The sequence below is a fragment of the Lathyrus oleraceus genome, chromosome 1 (assembly GCF_024323335.1).
Source record: "Lathyrus oleraceus cultivar Zhongwan6 chromosome 1, CAAS_Psat_ZW6_1.0, whole genome shotgun sequence".
Classification (NCBI taxonomy): domain Eukaryota; kingdom Viridiplantae; phylum Streptophyta; class Magnoliopsida; order Fabales; family Fabaceae; genus Lathyrus; species Lathyrus oleraceus.
The window spans coordinates 238,719,526-238,725,525 of NC_066579.1; positions in this window are offsets into that span (position 1 = coordinate 238,719,526).

Here is a 6,000-nt window from a genome sequence, read left to right on the forward strand (position 1 = left end):
AAAATTGACCCGCTGGACAAAAAAGAATAAAGAGTCCAGGCAAAAATGGGCATCCCGGCGAACCAAGAAAAAAGAGAAAGGTTCGGGCAAAAGTTAGGGATAAAAGATGAAAAGAATTTGTACACCCGGTAAGTCGAAAACCCGCAAGGGCGACTTGGGCAAAAAAGGGTATCCCGGTGGACTGAAACCCGAAAGGGTGGTCCAGGCAAAAGAGGGAATGAAACGAACAACTGCGTTCAGCATGATCGTTTGTGCTCATGATGATTTGGATAATCTCCGACAGGGACCGATCAGAAGCGTCTTGTTCAGAAGACAGAAAGTGCGGAAAGTCTTGAGGACATATGAGGTGTAACCGAGTTGGAACCCGATGAGATCACGGTTCCGCATTGCCAATAGGATAGATTTTTTCCTTTGTGAGCAATCACCTCTTTCCAGGGTTTGCTTCTTGTGTGTTGCTCAATTCTGAGCCATCTTTTTGTTTCAGTCAATAAAGTTTGTGTTCAGTCAAATAGTTTTATTTTTGTTTTCACTACCGCTTTGATTACGAAAACATCCGTTCGTTTTGATAAAGAATACTTGCATTTTGAAACATAGAGGTCCTTTCCGATGCATGCTTGTGAGATTAAAATCTGGAAATCTTACTCGGAAGTTTGAGTGACCTAAGTGTTGAAATATCAGAACACCTGGGGCATACCTGGGGCACGCTTTTATCTAACAACCTCTTGTGCCGGTGCTGTTAGAGGTCTTCATTCACTGACAAGTAGTGATAAGAAGCCTTTTGAGAAAAAAGAGAAATCCCCACAGAGTCCAATCAGGGGCAAGGGATAGAAGAACGTAAGAGACGGCGAAAGAAAGATGACGATCCTGAAAGGAGTTAATCAAGAAGATTCTTCAAAGTCTAAGGATTGGAAAGTTTGTATGAATCCCAGGAATTCGATCTTCGTGGGATGGATCAGAAAAGTCCAGATGAGCCTGGGAGTTCTCAAAAGTGGAAAGTCAACACTGTGGAAGGATGGTGAACACCAGTGTTCGACGAGTCGAAGGGCGGCCCGGGTCCGATAGGCTGTATTTCCCCAGTAGGTGTGAGAGCGTTACCTCCATAACAGATTCGAGATCAGTGTCTCCTCAGCAAGCCTGAAGGTTGCCGTATCCCCAGCGGAGTTGTGATTGTTTTCCAAGTCTGAAGCTGTCTTCCCAGCAGAGGTTGTGTTGACGGTTTTTCCCCAGCAAAGGTTTGTCTTTCCCCAGCAGGATGGAAGTTGACATGGTTATAGATCCCCAGCACAGTTCCTGGAGTTCCCCGGTGTGGTCTCTGGAGGAGACGTGTGTTTATGCATTCATCATTTAGATAAGCATAGCATATTGCATCATTAGTGCATAGCATTTCCATGATCATGGGGCATTGTGTAAAACAAAAAAAAACAAAAACAAAAAAAAACTCATGCATCAACATTGCAAACATATCCATTAGCCCTAGGCCGTGGTGACCAGTCGAGTTTGGGTTGTTGGAAAGAGTTTAGCATCGCGCCATTGGATCGGTTTCAGAATTGGGTTCATCGGCATGGTTGAGAGGTTGGTGTTTTCCCAACAAGTGATTCCTCAGTCGAGTGGGTATTCCCAGCAGTGTTACTCCCCAATTGTTAGCATCTTGCTAGCTTGGGTCGTTTCCCTTAGCAGAAGTGTGTGTGTCTGATCTCTCCATGTAGAGCCAACCCCTTAAGCAGAAAGTGTCTATCCTTTCCTGCCATTTCCCCACTGAGATACATCCTCGTGGATGACGGTTGTTTCCGTTCCCTCCCAACACACATTGGGATGGGTTTTCCCTATTGAGTTCTTTCCTCATTAGGATGAGTCTTGTTTCAGTCTGCCTTTTTGGATCGATCCTAAACTGGCTCCCCGTCGACTGTTTCTTGTGCTTCCCTGGGGTATAAATGAATAGTTGCTCACTAACCGGCACTCATTCATCTTATCCTCAGCGGAATTTGTGGGCCTCTACCTACAAACCGGTAGTTGTAAGTCCTATCTTTGTGGTTTTCTACCTACAAGCTGGTAGTTGTAAAATCCCACTTTCACCCCCTAGCAGAGGTAACCTTTGTGGTTCATTCTGTTTGTTGGCTTCTACCTACAAACCGGTAGTTGTAAGTCCTATCTTTGTGGTTTTCTACCTACAAGCTGGTAGTTGTAAAATTCCACGTTCTCCCCTTGGTGGAGTTAACCCTTTGTGCTCATCCTATCGATGACTGGTTACTTTTCCGTGGTTTTCTGCCTACTAACCGGTAGATGTAATCCCCTCTTTGCAGTTATCAGTATCCGGTTTGCGGTATTGATATTCTTTCCCCTTTGGATACTTGCTTTGATCAAGCAGTATTGTCCCCATTGGGTCTTCCCCTTCTTTTTGGATACTTGCTCCGAGTTAGCAACTTTATCCTCTTTTGATTGGTCATCTTTTGCATACCTAGTCCTGGTACCCTGATGCCTTTCTTTTCGGTCGTTTATCCATCTAACAACCTACAACCCGGTTATGGATAATCTTCCATGCGAGTGTATTATCTACGTTTTGACGGCTATAGATAATATGTCTCATGAATTTCCGGTATTCAGACCGAAGAAGTTTCCGACGATCAGGTCGATGTACTTATGTTTTTCCGATATTCAGACCGAAGTGGCGTTCAGGCCAATTTTCCGGTATTCAGACCGAAGAAGTTTCCGACGATCAGGTCGATGTACTTATGGCACTCAGGCCAATTTTCCGGTATTCAGACCGAAGAAGTTTCCGACGACCAGGTCGATGTACTTATGGCATTCAGGCCAATTTTCCGGTATTCAGACCGAAGTGGCGTTCAGGCCAATTTCCGATTTTCAGATCGAAGAAGTATTCCTCCTCTCCGTTGGTGTCGATAAACGTCGAGTTTTTCCCGATCATCCGTTGATGATTTGGTTGTGTTCACTCTCCCCAGTAGAGTTTCCTCCTCTCCGTTGGTGTCGATAAACGTCGAGTTTTTCCTAGTCATCCGATGATGTCTAGTTGTACCCCTCTCCATGCAGAGTTACCTCTCCGTTGGTTTCGATAAACGTCGAGTTTTTCCCGATCATCCGTTGATGATTTGGTTGTGTCCTTCTTCCCTAGTGAAGTATTTCTCCTTCTCCGTTGGTGTCGATAAACGTTGAGTCTCCCTTTCGTCCTATGACGTCTGGTTGAGTTTTCTCCTTCTCCGTTGGTGTCGATAAACGTTGAGTCTCCCTTTCGTCCTATGACGTCTGGCTGAGTTTTCTCCTTCTCCGTTGGTGTCGATAAACGTTGAGTCTCCCTTTCGTCCTATGACGTCTGGCTGAGTTTTCTCCTTCTCCGTTGGTGTCGATAAACGTTGAGTCTCCCTTTCGTCCTATGACGTCTGGCTGAGTTTTCTCCTCTCCGTTGGTGTCGATAAACGTCGAGTTTTTCCTAGTCATCCGATGATGTCTAGTTGTACCCCTCTCCATGCAGAGTTACCTCTCCGTTGGTTTCGATAAACGTCGAGTTTTTCCCGATCATCCGTTGATGATTTGGTTGTGACCTTCTTCCCTAGTGAAGTATTCCTCCTCTCCGTTGGTGTCGATAAACGTCGAGTTTTTCCTATGCGTCCGTTGGCGTATAGTTGATATCTTTCCCCGCAGGGTCGTCCCCAGTTTATTCTCCTTCTCCGTTGGTGTCGATAAACGTTGAGTCTCCCTTTCGTCCTATGACGTCTGGTTGAGTTTTCTCCTTCTCCGTTGGTGTCGATAAACGTTGAGTCTCCCTTTCGTCCTATGACGTCTGGTTGAGTTTTCTCCTTCTCCGTTGGTGTCGATAAACGTTGAGTCTCCCTTTCGTCCTATGACGTCTGGCTGAGTTTTCTCCTCCCCGTTGGTGTCGATAAACGTCGAGTTTTTCCTATTCGTCCTATGACGTCTAGTTGTACCTGTCCCCATGTGGATTTACCTCTCCGTTGGTCTTGGTAAAGGTTGAGTTTTTCCCATTACGTCCGTTGACGTATGGTTGTATCTCTTCCAGTCATTCATTAATGTCTGGTTACCTCTCCGTTGGTCTTGGTAAACGTTGAGTTTTTTCCCATTTCGTCCGTTGACGTATGGTTGTATCTCTTCCAGTCATTCATTAATGTCTGGTTACCTCTCCGTTGGTCTTGGTAAACGTTGAGTTTTTCCTAGTTGTCCGTCGGCATCTAGTTGTGATTTTTATTCCCATTCATCATCGTTGTGATGTCTGGATGTGGCCGTATCCTTTGAAAAAAAAAAAAAAAAAAAAAAAAACCAAAAAATAATAATGTACCCAGTAATAAATATCAAATCCCAGTGGACGTTTCCATTATTGGATCCCTGCATTGTGCAAATTCTACGGTTCTTGGTATTCAATCCCTGTTTACCCTGAAAGGCTGACAGCCGTTGCTCTCATCCATTCGGGTTCCCAGCTGATTGAATAGGGGCAGCTGTAGCACCTCAAATTTGCACCTATCATTGTACATACATTCTCATATTAGGTCATAGCATAACATGGTCCACTGCATAGCATTGCATTGTCCCTTTTGCCCAAGTGCAAGATTATCAGGAGAATTAGGTCAAACTGATCAGGAGATCAGTCAACCAAGCAAGCAAGCACAATTTCCAAGGAGCCAAGGCCCTAGGGTTGGTCCAACATGTTCACATGACTTGGGGATCCATTTGAAGTGTTTAGGTCAAAGATTGGATGTTCAGAGGTCATCAGTCAATGCACAGTCAGTCAGAAACCCTAAAAAAGTCAAACTTGGTCAACTGTGACTGATTTTATGGTTTTGATGGTGGGATTTGGTTTGAGAGAGCTTATTCATGTCCAAATAGGCCTCATATATCATGTCAAACATCATCATTGAAGAATTTGAAGCCAAATCAGAAATTTCCAAAAATAGAAACTGGACCTGTAATTTTAACTGCCAAAAATGGAAACTTCTTGAGCCTAAACTTACATCATGATACAAGCTTCAAATAAATTTTTGCCCAACATGAAAGTTGAATATCTTGTTCTCCCATTTCCAAAAAGTCCAAGAACTCTCAATTCCCATGTATGGTTGGCAAGATATGATCAATTCAATCTCAAAAATATTTGAACTTCAAAAGGCCATATCTCTCAAACCATTTGGCCAAATTGGGTGGGGTTTTTTCCTACAAGTCACATTTGATCCCCTCTTTCCAAAAATGTCATCATCATGCACCAAAACATCACCATTCAAAATGGCCTTTTTGAACTTGCTTGAATTAATTTCAAGTGAGGTTGAAATTTGACTTTTCCAAATAATCATTTTTAATCATTTTGGCCAATTGGGAAAGTTCAGAAATGTTGTTTGGGACATGTTTGCAAGCCCAAATTCGTGCAGCACACACACCCCATGCCAACTTGGTGGAATTTTAGCAATTGATAAAATTGATTCATTTAAGCTAATGGTGATTAACACTTACTGATGCAACCTTAAACAGCCAATATATAGCTCATTTTCTGTCAACCAAAAACCCTAGCAGCCACATTCCAAGACAAAATTTCCATTTCTCTCATTCTCTCATTTTGTGCATTGTTGAACTTTTCTCCACAAAACCTCAAGAGCTCGAGCTAGGGTTTGTTTGCTTCACCACATACCATCCTTCTGAGCTCAATTCAAGGCTGGTTCTACTACTGTAATTCCATTTGTGTAACTGTTCCATTGAAGAACACTTCCATGGCAAGATTCGAGTTGGGCTATTTCAAAGATTTCTGAGCTAAACATCCTTCACCATTCACCTTGTGGAAGCTTTGTGAGCATCTGTTTCAAGCGAAAACTACCAAAAAACACCTGAATCGACATTGCCTTGCAGATTTGGTCAGTTTTCGAATCTCTTATTTCACCAAATCATGCTATGCATTATGTAGGTCTTCATTTGCTGATTGTTTTGAGCTTTGAGTCATTAAGATTGGTTGCATATTGTGTGAGAAATCTGGTTTTTAAGTTTCACACTCAA